At 46.7% G+C, this 20,204-nt stretch overlaps 1 pseudogene; it reads left to right on the top strand.

The window, feature by feature from the left end:
* The first annotated feature begins 468 nt into the window (after positions 1 to 468).
* Positions 469 to 2,478, top strand: LOC123124077 (pentatricopeptide repeat-containing protein At5g15340, mitochondrial-like; annotated as a pseudogene).
* Positions 2,479 to 20,204: the final 17,726 nt, after the last annotated feature.

Here is a 20,204-nt window from a genome sequence, read left to right as displayed (position 1 = left end):
AGAACATAATTAAAACTCAAGTCAACGCAGATAAAACAACTGACAACAATAACATGCTAGAGAAAAAAAGGTTATCCCCACATGCTTCAAATAAGAGGGTGACACACAGGAGCATGGAGACTAGGCCGGCCCATTGGCGCTCGATACCGACTCGAACAACATATTGTAGGGAATGCTTTTTTTTTCATTCTACTTTCCAACTTTCTTGGCTTTTACTTAGTTTTTTTCATTCTTTTTTTAGAAACACATCAAAATTTATTTTGTTTTGAAGGTAACAATTTTTTAAATCTGAATATTTCCTTAGATCATTATTTGGTAACATGAACATTTTATGAAAAAAACGAGAATAGTTTTTAAAACTTGTGTGGATTTCTTTTGGCACGCGCTTGCACGTAGAACACACATGGGCCCGCCCTACATACCTGGGCCTGGGCCTCGTATTCTTTGATGCCAAAGGGCGCCCTGCCTCGTCTTCTCGTCTTTATATCAAAATCGATCTCAACGCCGGCCGGCCGCCGGAGTGTCCCTTCCGTCTCCTCCTCCCTTGCATTCTCCTCGCGCCACCCCACCCGTCCCCTCCCGGACTGTTGGGTCACTTCGGAGTCAGTGAGCGGCCACCGTGCGAGGCTACGGCCATGCGGCTGCACTGCGCCGCGCTCCTCCGTGGCGCCGCCTCGCTGCCGTCTCTCTCGCTGGTGGCCACACTCCACGCTGCCGCGCTCCGGAGAGGCGCGTTCCAGCGCGATGTCCGCGCACGGGTCGCCCGCCGGACTCCGCGCGCATGCTGTTCGACGAATTGCCCGCACCGCATCTGTCCAGCACACGGACGGTGCTCGGCCTGTTCCGCGGACGGGAGGGGGAGATGGATGACAAGGCGGTGATGGTGGTCCTCGCCGCGTGCGCGAGGGCTGGGATGGTGGGTGAGGGGAGGGAGGTGTTCAGGAGGATGATGAGGCCGGCGCTGCAGCACTATGCGTCTACCGTGGAGATGCTGGGAAGGGCAGGCGAGGTCGAGGAGGCAGAGGGGCTGATGAAGCCGATGGAGGCGCCCCCCCGGGACAGGGTGATGTGCGTGGTGCTAGCTGCTTTCCGCCCCCGGGCGCATGGCCGTGTCAATGTTGCTGAGAGAGAGTGGCCAAGTCGATGTATGGCAATGCATGCATGAATTTGGCCAACTGAAGATCAGAGCTCTCTGACACGGTTGGGTTGGTTCCTTGGTGGTAATGAGTACAACACAAGCCCCCTGGCTGATGGAGACCTGAAATTTGTACAACATGATCCTTGGTCTACCTGCATGGATCTGTCCTTCAGCAACCTGACTAATTGCCCTGTTTGTCGTCGCCCCATTACTCTGCTGGTACCTACTGAAGTTGCTTCCCTGCCACGTGCTGAACAAGAAATCGCTCCTATTGTGCACTGAATTGAGCAATACAATGGCCGTTTTGCTATAGCTCCTCACAGTATAACTCAGGTAAACCTGCCATATCTTCTGGACATAGTTTCTTGCACATGTCGAGTGCCATTGGAATTTGGACTGCATCCTTGCAAAAGCCCTAACAGCACTTGGTTTATTAGCTCTTTTGTCACTTTCAGATCGTTGGCCTAATGCCAATTTATACCTCTGACAATAGAACTGAGCATACAGAGTTGTACTATTAGATTTTTCTGGTGAACTCCTTATTAGTTGAGATCTAGATCAGGCTATATATAGTAGCAGTTGTATTATCTCCACATACCTGTACGGTACAATGTCCTAAATTTGCAAGAGTAACCCGTCGAATATGTTTAGAAATAAATCCAGTGAACGAGACTGAATTGTCCATCAGAGGGTACAATTGAACTCAGTTGATGATATACTGTAGTCACACCTAACTAGTTGGGTAGAATCTCCACGTAGTCCACCGAGTTAATAGATGTTCAAGTACATGCAATCCTCAGCTTGGCAATCGCTAGAAATAGACGGAACAAAAATGCACTAGGGAATCCATCGCTACTCTTGTCTATATTGAAACACTAGTACACAAGTGGTTGTGTGCCGTAGATGAGTGGAGGTTGTGCCCTAGATCATAGCAGGAACTCTAAAGGCTTCAACTTATGAAGTATAAGTATTGCAGTTAAGACTTAAAGAGTTAACTACAAATTGCTTCCAAGATCTTAAACTCTAATTTCACGTGGGACATTAAATTTCTTGCCAGCTGCTTACATTTTCCCTTGGTGTCTTTAAGGTTTTTTATAGAGCTGAGATGGTCAGAAGACATGCTCTTTCCCCGGGTGACTCCGACTTGCAGCAACCGCTTCAAAATTCCAGGTTTTCTTTGTCCTGCTTCTCATGTGTGCTGAGTACTTGTAATTATGAACCTATCATTATAAAACTACTTTTGTTAGTTGCAAGGATAGCGTGTCAGTAAATAAATTGAGAACAATCTTACTTCTTGTCCTGATCTGTTGAAAAAAGCATGCTGTCTTTTCCATGGTTTACTGATGGTTGCCATGGTCTGAAATGAAAATGTAACCAAACTTGCGAGTCCCAGTTTGAGATCCCTGGGCTTTGTCAAGCTGTTCTCTGTTATACCCTGCTCCAATCATTTGCTACTACAGATTCATGCTGGATGTGAACTGCAAGCTAAACATGCTCTTTTGTCGTATAAATTTGTCTTACGGTTGTTCTGTTTCTCATCTCATGCAAAAGGCAGTGCTTTGACAAAACATGTTCATGATGTAGTTAGGCTGTATTGCAGTTTAGATGCCCCTGATGAAGCGAATTCCGAGTTAGCCAAACGGAGAAGCAAAGCACTGGCCGTGCACTTGTATACGTACAGAAGTTCCATCTGGAACTCCTCTTTCGTGGTTTCTCTTCATAAACCTAGCACCAACGGTTCGCATGGATGTTTTCGTAGTGAAGTGAAGCATCCCGAGAAGAGATTCAGTCAAAATCACGGTCAGCCTCTGACACCCGCATCACTCCCAGGGCGACTCGGGTGGCAAAATCCTAGCAGCCACCCGAGACCCCTCCTCCCCGTCGCTCCCTCGCCGCCGCCGAAGGATATGCAAGGCGGGCCAAGCCCCTCCCAGCGGACGGCGGCGGCGGGGCTCTCCCTTCCAGTGCTTGCGTCAGGGCGTGGAAGATGTTGGGGCGGCTGCGTGCCCCAGCGCGTGCCCGGCAGCGGATCTGGCGAAGGCAGGCGCGGCCGGAGTCAGTGTTGTTCCCCTGCGGTGGAGGGCGCGAGGTGGTGGAGAGAGCGGGCGCCGGCAGTACATCGTCTCGAGGTCCGAGCGGGCTGGATCTTGGCCCGGCGGGCCGGTGGTGGCGGCGGGGATGTTCTGTTCACGTCCGGCTCTGGTGGTGGAGGACTGGAGGTAAGCGGCAGTGGGTGGTGCTCTTCCCCTTCAGCAAGCTCTGCGAGTTGCATGCGTTCCCTTGCAGCATGTGTGCCATGGTTTGCTGCTGTCCGCCTTGGTGCGGATGCATAAACATGACTGCTCCAGCTTTCTCTTGGTGGCGCCGGCTGCTTTGGGAACTTATTGGGTGGGCTGCACAGATCCGGGTGAAACTCTTGCAAAGACCTTGTCGATGCCGGCGGCAATGGCGTCTGCGGATGTCGCTTCCCTCCTTGGGGGTGCCGTCGAGGAGCTTGTTGCAACCCCACAGCTTATGTCTTGAGACTCCGGGTGAAAACCTTAGATCGGGCATTGCCGGATCGGATGACGGTGTTGGCTTCCATCACTCTTTTCTTGGAGACGTCATTTGAGGAGTTCTTGTGGACGGCTGTCGCGACGCAGCTGGCAGAATGGGGAGGTTGGGTTCGTGGTTGGCCGGCGGGGGGCATGTGTTCTGTAGGTGGTGGTGGTGGAAGTGCTTTGCTGATTCAGAACAGGCTAAGGTTTGTCTCCAGCTCTGGTTGGCCTCCTCTCAGGGATGTTCGTGGCGACGGTGAGATCTCGGTGTTCGACGTCCTTCGAAGATGTTACAGGTTCTCGTTGCTTTGCTTGGTGCCCAGGTTTGCTGATTTTGTGAAGGTGCTCGATGTAACACCAAGAGGAGGTGCAGTGCTCGTCTCGGTGGAACATTGCCCTTCGGTGGCGTCTACGGTTTTCGTTGTCGCGATGTCGCCTTGGTGATGGGATGCCCTTCGATGGTGTTGCGACTCTCCTAGGCCTCGAAGGTGAAGAGTGATCGCTGGGTAGGCTGGGGACTTTGTCCTCTCCATCGTCTCGACGTCGGGTATCCGTTCGATTGATCCAAGAAGACTCCTCCCTTCTCTTCTCGGTCTGTTCCAGCGTCAGGTGCCAGGTTCAAGGCTTGTACTACTAGGCATAGCTCGTTTCGGTTCTCTCTCTGTTTCCTTGTTCCTTCTTGTGGGTGTCGTGTGCTACATCTTGTAGCCGTTGTGTTGTATCTTGCTCTGGTTTATGAAAATGAACATGGTTCAGGCCGGCTTTTGCCCGCCGTAGCAGCTTCAAAAAAAGTGAAGCATCCCGTATTATATTCGACAAGGGTTGCAGCTGTAGGTAGGTACCTTGGATTTGGTCCCTGCTGCACCATTTTATCAGTTGTTCGCAGTCTCTAACAGCAAGTCGCGTCGTGCCTTCCTGTTTGGATGTGACGACCTCTTTCAGATAATTTTGGTAATGTGATCATGCTTTAATTTTCTGCTCGAAAGATGTTGGCACTCCACTACGCAGTGTTGAATTATTTCTTTTGTCGGAATGCGTAGTGTTGATTTGGCTCGCAAGTTTTCAAAATTCAAGGATTGAGAGTTGCCATCAAAACAAAACCAAGCCTGCCGCACACTTCTTGATGCTCAACTTTACCTGATTTTTTTGTTGTTGCGAGGTAGCTTTACCTGAATTGAGATTTATATGAATCATTATTGGCAGGTTAAATAGCAGTAGTTTAACACATATTATGCAAGAGTTTCATTACACAAGATTGAAACTTATATCCGCGTTAGCTCGTGATCAATGAAATGCCCATGTACAACACTGAAGTGTGGTGAACTGGCTGCTACTAATATTTAAGATAGATGCAGCTCGCTGCTACTAATATTTAAGATAGATGCAGCTCGCGTTAGTTGGTGCATGGCGTGAACTTAAGAGGAGAAGAAATGGTGATGATCGTATCAAGTAATAAGTGAAGAAGGAATCCATACGCCTACTTTGTGAAATTGTAGATGGCCATTGATGCGGCTGTGCTCTTTTATGCGGCTTTCTGAGATGGATCCCAAGCTACTTGTCTCTCTGAAAGCTTACATGATTGACCGCAATACATGCAAAACAAGTTCGCAATATCGGAACCGTTGTTTGCAGCAATATTCGTCCAGAATCATCGCAGCGTGTCATGCAACAAACAACAGATAGGGTTTAGTTTGTGCTCTTTTGCTAACCAAAAATATATACATGCATGGTAAAGTAGGAGTATGTGCAAAATAGACACCAGCCGATGCATGAATGTGCATGCATGTTGATCTCGTGCATTTAATACTATATACATTCTGCAATCGTCCCTACAAAAATGACGATCGATGTATCTAGCTAGCTAGTATGTACAGCCCTAGCCGCCCTTCCTCCCCCCCCCTCTTCCCTTCCTTGCCGCCGCCTGAGGCAGCCGCCGGGCAAGCCCGGGGCACCAAGGATGGTGGTGGCGGGGCCTCGGTTGCCCTGCTTCTGCGTGGGGAACCCCGGATCTAGAGCGGCGGCTCCATTGGCAAGGCACAACCGCTAGCAGCCGTGCGGGCGGTGGATCTGGTGTCCCGGCCGCGTGGGCAGCGGGATCCGGTGGTCGGCGGCGGCTTCTGCGTCGGACCGGTTTGAGCTCCGGACCAGGTAGATGGCTCGGGCGGGGCCTTCGGGTTTAGATATTAGGTTTAGGTGAGAGGTCTAGGCATGTGGTCCAGCTTGCATCCCTTCATCATTTGGATAAGAGTAGCGACAGATGTTGTCAAGATGACAGATTCAGGCATATTGTTGTTCTACTTTGTAAGGACCTCGAGAATAATCAATAAAATGACCGCATGCATCTCTCAGATGCAGAGGCCGGGGGTCATCTTCCTTTAAATAAAAAAGCTAGTATGTACAAAGTGACGTATAAGATGAGAGGGTTGGATCGGATCGATCGGATGGGATGCTACCAACGTAATGCACAGTTAGCTAGCTTTTTGAATGTTGCCTGGCTAGGGCTAGTCCTACTGGACGACCACGACTCTGCGTGTGCGGGCTCGGTTCTGCCTCACCCACTGGTAGAGATGGGGGGATGCCACGAAGTAGGAGTGGGTCCCACCAAACCCGCCGTGCAGCATCCCGATCACCCTGCCATCGCGTCGACAAGTGGCGCCCCGGACATCCCGGCCACGGTGTCCACGTCGACCTCGACGAAGATCATCCTATAACCGTGCTCATTGGTGCTCATCATTTCCATACCCCTGGTGCAGCTCGTCCACCCCATGGCATCCCCTGGTGCCCGTTCACCGCCGGCCAGGCCACGAGCATGCACCGCATGGCTGCCCTTGGCATGCTCCGAGCCACGGGGAGGGTCGGGTGCGGTCCGGGGCAGACATCGTCAGTGTGGAAGTCTCTCAGAGCCCCGACTACAACCGTGAGCACGAGGATGTCGTACGCCCATGCCGACGCCGTGATCTTTGCGTCCACGTACCTCCTGGCTTCCAAAGGCAATCCGGCCTGCCGGCAAGCTTCGTCGTGATGATAACAGACCACCAATGCGCGGAAGAGGCGCGCCTTCTCGATCGTCAACGGGTCGGCCCAGCAGTAGACGTGCTTCAGGGCATGGGCCGCTGTCATCACGTGACATTCATCATGTCGTTGATCACATTGTGGACGAAGCCCACGGAAGTGCTTGGGCTCTGCACGGCTAGCGCTCTCTCTCTCCTGCTCGTTTTGGATGCTCCGCACTCGGTTAGCGATCCTCCGGATCTCATTCACCTTGCTGGGCATCGGGGCAAACTGGATGTACATCAGTGCTTGGCCGCGTCGTACCTCGTCCTCCACGGATTCGGCTGGGCCATCGGGCTATGTATGTTACTGTACCCCCGCGGGCATCTGAGGAGAGCCCCAAGCCGTCGGCACCGAACCCACCCCTTCCTCCCTTCTCCCCTGCCGCCGCCGGTGCGAGCTGACGGGCAAAGCCCGGTCGGCCAGGGCGGCGGCGGGGATTCTTCTCCCTCCTGGTCAGAAGCTGGCGGTGCGGGACGTCAGATCTGGGCTGCGACGCGGCGCGTGCACAGGGCACGGCGGCGGGGCACGGCGTGTTGGCAGCGGCGGCTGCTGAGCACGGCGTCCGTGGGGAGGCTGCGTGGTGGGGTGGTCGGCGTGCCCGTGCTGGTGACGGCCGCCTTCTGAGGCCAGCGAGCGCGGGCGGCGCGACCTAGCTCAGGCGTACAGGTGGACTTGGCGGGCGCGTTGCGGCTGCTGGCCGGCGGGCTGGGATCGTCTCGCCGATGTGCAGGGGCTGGGCGGTGGTTGCCGCGATTCATGCTGACCCCCCCCCCCCCCCCCCCCCGATCTGGATCTGGATCTGGGTGGTTTGGTGGAGGTCGGCCCATGGCTACGGTCGGGCGGCGACGGGTTGGATCGGGGTGGCATGGGGGCCTGCTGCCGTGATAATATAGGTGGCGGTCTGTGTGCTCCTCTCACGTCACGGCAACATCCTGCATGATCGGTCCTCCTTGATCTAGTCATTGACGTGTTCCCGAACTGCTGTAGAATATCTTGCCCAAGATATCTGGATCGGATAAAATTCGGCCGTGCACGTCCATTTCAACCTACGAGGTTTCATGTGGGCGTGACGCAAAGCTCTTTTGTTTGTTGACACCATGGGACATGTCCGGTTCTCGATTTCTATGGTGTAGACAGCTGTGGAGAAGGTCATGGTCGCTGAGATCATAGGATCACTTAGACGGACGGGGCCTTCTAGGCGATGGAGTCAGCTAGGTGTTTGATAACTCTCGGGAGCAGTAGTGTCAAGTGGGGGCAGCAGCACGGGAGGAATTCATTTTTGGTGGTGCTCCTTGGGTACTGAGTCGGGACTTTCAGGGTGAAAACCTAAGGTCTGGCTTTCATTGGTTGTGCCTGGCAGTTGTCTTGCTGAAGGAATTGTTTTGAGAGTTCGAACTTCTTCAGGGTGAAAACATAAGATCTTGGATCAAGCAACGACGGCGCTTGTGCACTGTTTCCTTTTTGGAGGCGTTGCTTTTGGAGACCTTTGATGTTTTCCAGGTGTTGTATTTGGTGGTGGTTTGTGTGCGGCTGTTGAGAGGTGTCGATCACTGCAGCGGGACTTCTTTTTCTTTCTTTTTTTTTCCTTTGGTTGTGTGTATCCTGGATGTCCTTGCTATATCTTGTAGGTGCTGAGGCTGAGTGTAATTGGTATATTCGCGATATTAATATATTCGCCTTTTAAAAAAATTGTATGTTACTGCACACACAACACAGGAAAGTACGAATGAGCAAATGTGCTGGCCACAGGATTTTCTTTCCCTACGAAAAATACAAAAGAACTATCAAAGTAGCGACTGATCCAATAGCTAGCTAGCACATCTAAAATTTCACCACAATGCCTGAATTTTATTTATTTATTACATGGACAAAACACGGCTCCAACAACACATCTAAATATACTTAGTACATGCAAATAAAAAAAGTTAAGTGGTCGGATATATTTTACTACCGAGAACCTATATTTGGGTACGTACAACCTACCACAAGATACAAGCAACCCCAAAAAATAGCACCAACCCCGACCGTCGCACGGGCAAGTTTCACATTCCGCCAGCCACCCCAAGCCCCGCCGCCCAATCGTGCTGCCCCGAGGCCTAACTTTACCCCAAGACAAATTTTTGTGTTTTTGAAACAAATAACATGCTCCGGCGGCCCGTCCAAATCTGCATGGAGTATATAGGTAGCCACCCATATTTTGCTACCAAAAACCCATATTTTAGGTCTAACCTACCATAAGACTCAAAAACGTGACGCCAACCCTAATCTTTACACCGGGGCCTTGTGTTCACACCGGTCGATTCCGACCACCGGCCACCACGATCCCCGGCGCCCAGTCCCGCTATGCTCACGACCCTACCACTCGATCCCACAATTACGTTCGCCGCCCAACCCCGCCGCCGCTCAAGATGTCCGCCACCGTTTGCCGAGCTCAACTAGGAGCCAGGCAATGTGCACAAGGCTGGCATCGACCGGCGCTCCTTCGCCGGCCTTTGTTGTAGCCCCAGCCAGCTCCATTCAACCCCGGGCCTCCCTCGCGTCTTACGGAAACTTGACAAAAATTTATGTTCTTTTCCCCTTTTATAAATTAGTGTAAAAAGTATTATTGTTTTGGTTGACGTGGCCAGAAGATGAGATGATCGAGCAGTTTATTAATCGACTCGGAAACTTTTTGTAGAATTCTGTTTTGGTTGAAAGAAAGTCTAGTTCGTAAACTTTTTGTAGAATTATTTTAGCAGTTTTGTAGAAAAATTACGTAAGCAGTGCCCAAACTTAAAGCGGGAACTAGAAAGAATGAACTCGGAAACGGGACGGGGGGAGAGGGGGAAAGAAGAGAAGGAGGACGGCGACACACCCGAGGGCCGTCGACGGGGAGGGATGTGGAGGCCACGGCTCGAGTTTCTTGGCGGCGGGTCTGGTGGCCTTTCTTGTCCAGCCGTCGGCGGAGGGAGGGAGAGGGGGTCGTGTTTCTTGGCCTCGCTCGTCTCGTTCTTGATTCGGCGGTGCTGGTTCTTCTCCGGCCGCCGGCGGGAAGGGGGAGGGGCGGGGGAGGAGGTTCGTGTTTCTTGGCCTCGCTCGTCTCGTTCTTGATTCGGCGTTGCAGGTTCTTCTCCGGCCGCCTGGGGTGGGGTCGGGGGGGAAGAGGAGGGGCAGCAGGCCTGTTCTTGACATGGGAGGTCGCGGTTCTTGTCCTGCCGCCGGGCGGAGGGAGGGGAGGCACCGGCTGGTTCTCGATTTCGGCCCGTGCCGGTTCTCGTCCTGCTGCCGCTTGCGGATGTGCCCGTCAAACTACAATTAATATTTCATACTAAAGTTTTATATTTTTTTTAAATATTTTCATCATACTAATCTCTTAAAGGATATAATTTTCTATTTCTTAGATTTCATAGTTAACCACATAATAATATTATTAAATATTAAGTATAGTTTTTCCGTAACAACTTTCTAATGTATATCGCTGGAAATGGTGTTCTGTTAAATTTAGGCTGCACATTCATAAGTTATATTTATTTAAAATAGGAAACTGCATAAATGCATAGTATATTATATATATTTCAGTGTACATGCATATGTTTGTGTATACTTTGATATGATTAAATATTGTGGTAGAGATTGCTAAAACATATTGTCTAACAAATATCTTAATAGTTATTTCTAGGGTATTATAGGTACACATGTCTATAGAAATTTTTAGAGGATAAACAAATCTGTTAGAAAAAATGGTTTTTGCAAGCTGTGTTCACTAATAAGTTCATACCATGTGCATGCTTTGTACTTTGTGCCAACATTGCATTGCTTATAATACAAGTAAATATTGAAGTGCCCTCAATTCTACTTTTGCATAAATAGGATTTGATTATTTGATACCCTCTTCTAGAATTCAATTGGTTTCATGTGCACACACGAGCTCCAGCCAGTCTCTCAAATTAATAAATAAATCACATATCAATTCTGTTGTTCCTAGTACATGCTATTTTTCCATGGTGTGGATCTGCTTCTCCAAATTGAGTCTTTTATTATTTTTACTAGTTTGAACATAATAAATAATGATATACTACTCATTATTACTCTCTCCGTCCCAAAAAAATGACTCAACTTTGTACTAACTTTAGTATAAAACTAATACAAAGTTGAGTAACATATTTTGAGACGAAGGGAGTACAATTTAGTATTTTGGGCCCTTCTCCTCTCCGGACTCAGGCTGATTAGATACGATGGTGCAGCAAATTGATTGGACTCCAAGGTCCAACACATGGATACATTCGATTTTTTACGTTATGCTTTTTTTATCTAAAGATTTTTTACGTCATGTTGGTCCTAGAACCCCACAAAAATCCAAGAAATCCAGGAAATGGGAACACAATCTAACGGCCAGAAAACCCTACCATTGAGACCTTCTAATCGGCGGCTTCTTGGCTAGTTAGGAGTTCTAGCGCCCACTAGCCCGCAGCGATGGGCTGGCCCATTAGACCCACGAGCGGTCACTTCGCCAGCATGCATTTGGTTCGTAGATCAATGGTTGACCAATTAACCTATCAACTTTGACTTTTTGTAAAACACAAACAAAGAAAGTTTACAAAAAGAGCAAACAGGAAAATATCGCGAATTTATGAAAAGTTCATGGATTTCGAAAAAATAGTCCACAATATCTAAAAAGGTCATGAATTTTGTAAAAGAATTCGTTGTTTTTAAATAAATATTCACAAATTTTAGAAAATTCAGGTATTTGAAAACAAGTCAATGATATTAAAAAATTCAAGAATTTGCAAACTATTCATGAGTTTTGATAAAAGAAATCATTTATTTTTTAGAAAAATCACTGATTTTGAAAGTAAATTCACAAATTTGAACAAGTTTAAGACTTGGAAAAGTCTGTAAGTTCAAAAAAATTCAAAAACAAAGTTCATGAATTTAATCACAAAGATTACAAACAGTTAATTGAAAAAAATTGACAAGTATTGAAATAAATGACAAATTTCAGAACATTCACGGATTTTAAGCAAAGTTCACAGAAATTTGGGAAAAGGAAAACAAAATACAAAAATAAAATAAATAGAAAAGAAAACTAAAAAAATACAAAATAAAAAAAAACTAAAAATAAAATGAGAGTAGCGGCTTGAGAAGAAAACAGGCCAGAAAAAATACAGTATAAATCATTGGAAAAAGGTTAATGGAAAAAAGGGAAGAAAAAAAAACTTTCATGCGCCGGTTAGCGATTTGTACTCTATATCCGGCTCTCAAGCCACAGAATAGGAATTGGGCATACTATTTCTCAAAGAAAAAAAAGGAATTGGACGTACTATTTCACATTTTGACGCATAAGTGCCAAGTAGGATTTGCCACCGCACTCGATTACACTCGCTCGCTAAACCCGTTTTTTGTCATTTTTTTCCTGTGTGCTCTTCTTTCTAATAGACTAGGCCGTTTTTTTCCTCCTTTTATTTTTTAATTTCTTTTTCTTTACTTTTTCTCTCAGGCCCATTTTTCATTGTGCACAGAAAATAATGTCCCTAGAGTTTTTACAAAATGTTCGGCATGTATTTTGAAAAATTTACCTCACATTTTCTAAAAATAATGTTTGCATGTATTTAAAAAATATTGACCATGCGTTACGAAAACATTAGGCATGTCCTTTAATAAGGTTCATCATCTATTTTTTAAAAACATCATCTCTGAAAAATAAGTTGAATATTCATTTTTTAATATGGGTTCATTCTTTTTAAATTTAGTTTGTTTTTAGTGTCCTTTCCTCATTTCAATTTTTCTTTCCATTTTTCCTTTCCTATTTTTTTCTTTTCTCAGAGTTCTATTTTCATCGTCGGATTTAAAAAATTTGTATAGTGTTTTAAAACTTTCGTCATAATAGTAAAGATGTTCATCATGTATTTTAAATTATTCATTATTTTCTAAAATATGTCCATCATGTACTAAAATATAGTCTTCGTGTTGAAAAAAGGGTCATCATGAGTTTTAAGAAATTTCATGTTTTGAATAATATTCTTCATGTATTTCCGAAAAATTATTCATGTATTTAAAAAAATAGCTATCATGTATAAGAAAAATTGTCCATGGTATATTTGATATTAATTGTGTAACTGGACAATGTCACCGTGTATTTAAAAAAAATGTTCATAGTGTCTTCCAAAAATGTTTTCACGTGTTTAAAGAAATTATTGTGTATTTAAAAATAATTTTCACACTACATTTTAGAAAATGCTCGTCTCATAACTTTCTTGCTTGAAACCAAACTGAATGTCCTCGCAAGGCAAATTCGATCCGGTCTCAACTCATTCTAACGTTCTTGCCGGAGGCCATGCTGCTCCATGGAGGAGGGGTCGATTGGGATGACTATGGTGGTCAATACGCAAGAAAGCCTTGGAGGATAGTGCAGTTGAGTGGAAATCGTAGGGAGGAAGCTCCGTTATCACTTTCATTACGGTGCATATTGGGTACCGACAATGAATTTAGTCGTATCCGATTACCTGCTAACTAATTACATGGCAATGTAAATCAAACAAGTGTTACGTTGTAAGTGGTAAAGTGGTAACTAATCGGATTACATGATGAAATCAATGAACTAAACACCTCTTTAGTAGGATCCAGAACAACATTATCTGGAAAACAATGTTGGGCGTCCACATATAATGTGTTTCGACACTTGGAGCTGCAGAGTGTGCCGAGGGTTAGGTCCATCACCTGTGCCTGGTCCTGCTCTTGCGTGGGAGGAGCCTCTTGTTCGCTCCATTTGGCAAAGTGCAAAGACTACTCCAGTGCAGAATAATCTTGTTATAATGTGTATGTTTTGCTCTTGGCCAATATATTTTTGTGTGATGTTTAGGATTGGGTCTACAAAGCCTAGTATATTGTTACTGAAAAAATTAATTATAACTACAGGAGGGGAAAGGGTGAGGGCAGGGAGCCCATGTATGAAGCTTATTAAATCAAGCTCAGATAATAACCACACTCAATTAGTAACTTGGGAAATATTATAAATCTTGAGAAAACCTCGATCATCTTTATATAACTCAGTCTTGCAACAAGCTCCCCCACATCTTTATACATAGCAACCATGCGAGGGTCGATGGTAGTTGCACAACTACTTCTAGGCATGTCTAGTTCGTACCATTGATGTAGGTCTCTCAAGTCCTTGGCGAGGTCTTGGTCTTCTCGGATGGCCTCAGAGGTTTGACGGAGATGATTGCCTGTGAGGAAATAACCTTTGATCACATCGATGAACTTCCTGACTCTGTTCATGGTTTCTTGTGGCCAGTCTTCATTCTCTAGCTTGCGCAACATAAAATCATTAACGTAGTCCTCCATGTCGTATGGGAATTCTCCCACTTATCCTGCCTAGGCCTTGATTTGCGGATCGAGCTGGTCCTGAGGCACCTCAAGCACCTTGGAGAGGGCAGCCTGCATCACCATCAACTCCTATTGGAGACACTTGACGCCTTTCTTCAAATGATTGTCCAGGTTTTATTCATCCTTGATCATCTCACGAGCATTGAGACGACGACAAGGCATCAGCCTCCAGAGCTCGAGTTGACCTTGCACACTCAGCAATAGCAACTTTGTGTTCAAACTCTGTAACGTAATCATAGTGATTTTTAGGCGGGGGAATTTGCAGAGTGTTCTTTGCAACGGATGGAATGACAACCTAAGATGAAGTAGTTGAAAAGGAAACAACACTGAAATTCATTACCTCGTATGGTTCAATGCAGTGCCCAAATCTAAAGTTGTTTGCTTCGTGGTGTGTCCACTGTTTGGTGAACTACTTATGTATTGGAATATGTTTGCCAAAATGTTATCTTGTATTACTCTTCTATTCATGAGTAGTTGTATTTGTTGTGATGTTCACCTTGTTACCAACATATGACCCTGTGTGTATGTTGGGGCGACTAATATGCGCTTCTATCCTTAGCGAAGATTGCAAAGTCTTCATGGTGCTAGGACCACATGTTGGGCGTGACAGGTTGGTATCATAGCCATGTTTCAATCCTCAGACCTATGGGTTATGGGCCCAATCCAAAGGAAAATCCAAAGGAAAATTCATTGAAATTCATTGAAAGAGAGGTTGGACAAAGTTGAACTAAATGGCTTGATTAAGTGACAATCTCGAAATTCTATAAGGACCTTGAATGAAACAAGAATTTCTGAACAACTTCGAATAATGGAGAAAACAACGATACTAGAAAACCAATATGATATCTTCTATGTTTCGCAGATTCAAACTGAGAAAATATTAGAGAGAGAGAGAGATGAAAGATGAAGAGGAGACTTGGGTAAGAACTTCAGACATGCAAGAGCATAAAACAAAGAAAGATGAGTTCATCTCACTGGAAAAATGATAGCAAACTTCATGGCACCGTTTTCATGAAGGAATCTCCAGATTAGAACACAAAATAAAATTAGAAAGATTCTTCTCATGAATAAAATGAACATTTCATTAGAGCATCTCTAACTTCTTGAAGAAAAGAGGGTGAGAGGGTGGGAAAAAGATAATGCTTAGGACGGATGGAAAGAGCAACTATTGGAGTAAAATTTCCAACGATACTTGTGATTGATCAAAAGGATTAGCACTCCCGTGGGAATATGAGAACACCACTTAGAAAGGTATGGAATCAACACTCGGCATCAAAGCAACTTGAATTCCATAACAAAGAATGAACCTAGGTGTACTACTTGAATTCCCAAATATGAGATTCCGAAATTTTGATTATGCAATCTGGCACAATTGATCCAATGAGTGAAACTACATAAATAAAAGCAACCTAATATCACAATATGGCTCCATTGTATACAACCCCCATCAACACATAACCCAAACTTCACAAACTTGTCTACCTCGGACTTTCGGAAAAGCAACGATACTTGATATGGCAGTACCATCTGCGTTGTCTATCAAGTACCAGGGATCATGCTCAGCCTACTTCCACCACCAATAGTATTGAAACGATTTCAAAAATCCGTGTCCAGAAGTAATGGAACTGAAATGATGCAATTGTGGCAAGAATCTCTTGTAAATCAACTCCCAGGACACATCCTTACGGTAAGGAGGCACCAAGACCAGAATTCCCGCCGACAATCGATATCATAGAGATTCCAAAACCCCCATGATCCTAAAACTTTTGGAAGGTGTAAGGAATAGATCAAGACACTTACATCACACTTCCTTACCAGAGGGAGGGCAGGTGGGGAAAGAAGTAGAATTCCTAATCTTCGATAAGTACACCAACATAGTTTTTCTTGCTAGACTCAACAACGACCAAAAGGGGCTCCTACGGTCGGTACTGCTCTTATTTAGCTAAGTCTTTGTCTGGTCAAATGAGTAGGATCTTTTGGTTTGGCTTTGCTACTATGTCTTGGGCTCTTTGGACCACTAGAAACAAGTTCTCGATTGAACATACTAAATTGCTTAAACTTCTACAGCAGTGGAAGCCGCTAGTTAAAGATGTTGACATTGAGGTCACAACGTTGAATCTCATCAGCTGGGAAAGGGTCCCTTTGTCTACCTAATGCTTCCCTGGAGTCTTTTTGCTAAATCTTTTAGTGCGTAGGTTGTTGGCATGCATGTCATGTGTGTCGTTATGACTGCAATCCTTGTTGGTGCAGCATTTAAACTTGCTGATTGTTTGCTACCTTTCCGTATGCTTGTGCTGGATACTGTCGTATGACTTTATTTATAAAGTCAGGCTCTCACTTTTTCTCTAAAAAAATCAGCTAGTAAATCCATGATACACTAGTAAATCCTGGACGCCATTGTGGGCGAGCAAAAACATGAATATTTGATAGAAAAGAACCCCTTTGCGATTTGATCTATGATTTTGGTTCCCAACTCACTCTGTTCCACTTCCGCACCGTCGCTATGGTTACGTCCAGTTTCTCGCAGAAATAGTCTGGCTATTTATTTATTTGTAATGCCAAGGAAAAATACATGTTAATCTAGAAATTTATGCATGAAACCGTCCAATAAGAAATGCAGCAAAAAAGGAGCAAGTATGTATATTCACATCATAGCTCGTGCACATAGCTACAAAACAGAGTCCATATATACCAAAAATATTAGCATCACCACATTAGAGACAAAATATTCTTTCTTTCAGTCTAAAAAGTGGAATCAGGCCGAGTCATTGCACATCACCAGTTGTTATCAGCAACTTTTTTTTAGAACGGAGGCTCCAGAAGAGCCCGGCTTTGAATTAACAAAGCCATCAACCAGTCAGGATTACAAACTCGAAACCAACACAAGAAAGCGAAAAAACGACAAGATACAGAGGCGCTGGACAGCAGCACACAAGCCTCACACACACCCAGCTAAATGATCGAACAAGGAGACACGCAGCTCGGGAATGTGTAGGTCCTCATTCGCATACAATCACCAGGAAGAAGGAGAATGTCAGAACAGGAGCAGCATTACGGATGGCGAGGAAGGGCACGCCGTCGCCAAATCACCAGCGGCCCCGGATTGCCATGTCCTCCCAGCTCCACTGTCAAAGAAGACCCCTGTCTCCTCGCCTGGCTCGAAGGCGCCGAACCGTTGACAGTGTAGCAGTTCACCCTAGAACCTGGGAGGAAAGACACCGGCAGGCTGCATCTGGAAAGGAACCTAGCTCACCCGACTAGCCACGGAATGAGCTCAAGGAGCAGAGCACCACCCAACACCCACGGACTGGACACGGATGAGAAAGAGCTGCCAGAACGGAACGGACGGAGGAGCAGTAGCATAGTGTCCCTGTAGGCGTTGAGCCACTGAAGAACTCGCCGCCGACAAAGAAGACCAGCTACTGCCGCCGCTGCACACCCACCACATCGCCGAGAAGCCCACTGCCCACCTAGCTCCCAAAAACGGCGCCTTCAGGAAGGACGCGACGCCGAGGGCGCCGCCGCCACCCAACAGAGTTGAGGTTTTCACCCGGGAGACTAGAGGGATGGGGGGCGTCGGATCTGACCTGAACAGCGCCTCCAGGGAGGGGAACGGCGCCACGAGCGTCGCCGCCGCCAAGACCGACGAGGCCGGCCTGGAATTTCTCCCGGTCTTCGAATCCCCGCCTCCACCACCCTAACGACGCAAGATCAGGCGGCCCCCAAAGAAGCCGGACAGATCTGGCCGGGGCGGAGCTCTCGAAACAGGGGGGGCAGGGCGGCCAGATCTGGCGCCACCGCGAGCCACAGCAGCTGCTGCCAGGGCTCCCGTCCACCGGGGCACCCGCCATCCACACGGCCAGGATCGCCGGCCCACGCCCGCGCCATCGCCTGCCGCCGGGCCGGTGACGCCTCTCCGACCAGGGCCGCCGCCCTAGGGAACACGTCCCCCCGCAGCAGAGGCAGGGGCGCCAGGGCCCCGCCGCCACCTTCCTCGGTGACACCCCAGGCTTGCCCGGGGGCGGCCTCAGGCGGCGGCGAGGAGGAGGGGAGAAGAAAGGGGAGGCGGCGGAGCTAGGGTTTGGGGCCCCCGAGTCGCCCTAGCAGGGGCGACGCGAGGGGGAAGGGGGGGTGTTATCAGCAACTGGGAAGGATAGAAAGCTTCAGGACATAACATCGGAACTGTCCATGTACCAAAATCAATAATAGGGAACACTGCAAATTCCATGCCAAATGACTAGAAGTCAAGACACAAATAGATAAGAGACCTTACACTTGCTAACATCACTGAAATGCATCATTCTGGTCTTGTTCCTCTGGTTGTGCATCAGCTTTGGAGTGTGAAGAAACACAGTGCTGAGAACACGGTGAGCAGTTTTGGTTCTCAGTTAATACAGTGTGAGCCAGTGATTTGCTCTGCTCTAGCTAACATCACTGAACAAAGGCAGCTCACTTCCTTGGTTCCCACTGAGCTAAGCAATTGTTGTGAGGCTGGGTCGAAGAGAGTGAAAATCAACCCTCTATCTGTTTTCCCTAGTTGCTCTAAACATTCCCAATGGAAAGTTGCTAACATCTGATACCAGATGTTAGCAACCTAACAGTTCCTCTCTTGATCTATTGATCTATCACACGAACTCAAGTAGCAATTTAGGGATTACAGTCTCTGGATACAAGAATTGGGGAAGAAGGAGGAAGGGGAAGAAGCCGCCGCCGGTTCGTGCCGTGATCCACTGGATGGGTCTGTCGTTGCTTCCCCTCCAGCTATTTGTAGCTCCTAGCAGTCTGATGGTGCCCGGCCAGGCCCAGCCCATGTGATATCCAAGAGCCAGCCCAAGTACATGTATAGCTAGGGAAGGTCCCTGACATATTACTAGGTTCTGCTCTTTAATTAATAGAAAGCCCCCAGTACATGAGAAATTAAGAACACAATTCTTTCATAGATCTTTATACCGTGCTGCTGTTGGTATTTCTAGTTAGAGGACGACAATCAGAGGATCTTATCTTCTATTCTAGTCATGCACCTCATTATCTGAAGAAACATATACAGTAGTTCTTTTTCTTGTTTACGTTATCCTCAAACTTGATGACTTCTGAACAAGCTATTGATCCCTTACCATACTATTTTCTGTTTTGTTTTCACTGTTCAAAATATCGGTTAATCGTGTCTCTCCCACCTGCTTATACAAAAGCCACCTACTCACACAATTAACTGGGTGAACCGATTTATCGGTCATGACAAGCCAATTAATCGGCTGTCAGACTGAATTATGCCGATTAACTGTCTGGGCAATTTTGGCCCAAATTTAGCCTATTCCCTCCTTTCTCACACAGCTGCCTGCAAATTAATCTGCTCATGGAGGAGCAACCAGTGCCCCCCCCCCCCCCCCCAAAAAAAAAAACCCATACCTTTTTGTCATTCAACATCAAGCAAATATATCACGCTCTTGCAATTCTAATCTGATGTAGTGAGTCAAAACCATCCAGCCTGTTATCACATTCTGAAAACAAAATCCATGGAGTGATCAGTACTGGTCACTCGTTTTCAAGCAATCATACATTTTAGCTTCAAAACATGGCTGATTGAGACACCAGATATGAGCAACAGTCTCTTGCAAAAAGAACATAATTTGTAGTAAACATAGTAATTTTCTCATTTAAGTTTAGCACAAAAGCACCTAATGTAATACACAAACACAATACCAAAGACCCCAACGGAGGCCAAATTATACTTGAAGAGGGAAGCATAGACAATACTGTTAAACCATTCTGTAAAAGAATATTGCAACAACAACGAGGAAAGATGTGCTAAAACTTTAAGGATCACTAAGTGGGACGTGTTGGACAAAGAGGTGGCAGTGGTGATGCTTGAGGTGGCGTGAAGGTGGAAAAGGGGGGCGGCCAACCTGGTGGTCCTGGCTAAGGAAGAAGTGACGAGGAGCATACGGCGGTCGCTGAGTGTTGTTGTGCCCACCTGCTTCAGTGTTGACTCCTGAAACCAGCAGATCTAGATTGGATTCGCTGCCGCCGCCACTCGCGGCGCCCCCTTGCTGATGGTGACATGATGATTTTGCCTTGGTCCTGGATTCGGTGCAGATACACATAACACGATGATA

Source organism: Triticum aestivum, chromosome 5D, assembly GCF_018294505.1.
Source record: "Triticum aestivum cultivar Chinese Spring chromosome 5D, IWGSC CS RefSeq v2.1, whole genome shotgun sequence".
Lineage (NCBI taxonomy): Eukaryota > Viridiplantae > Streptophyta > Magnoliopsida > Poales > Poaceae > Triticum > Triticum aestivum.
This window is presented reverse-complemented; position numbering and strand designations above follow the sequence as displayed.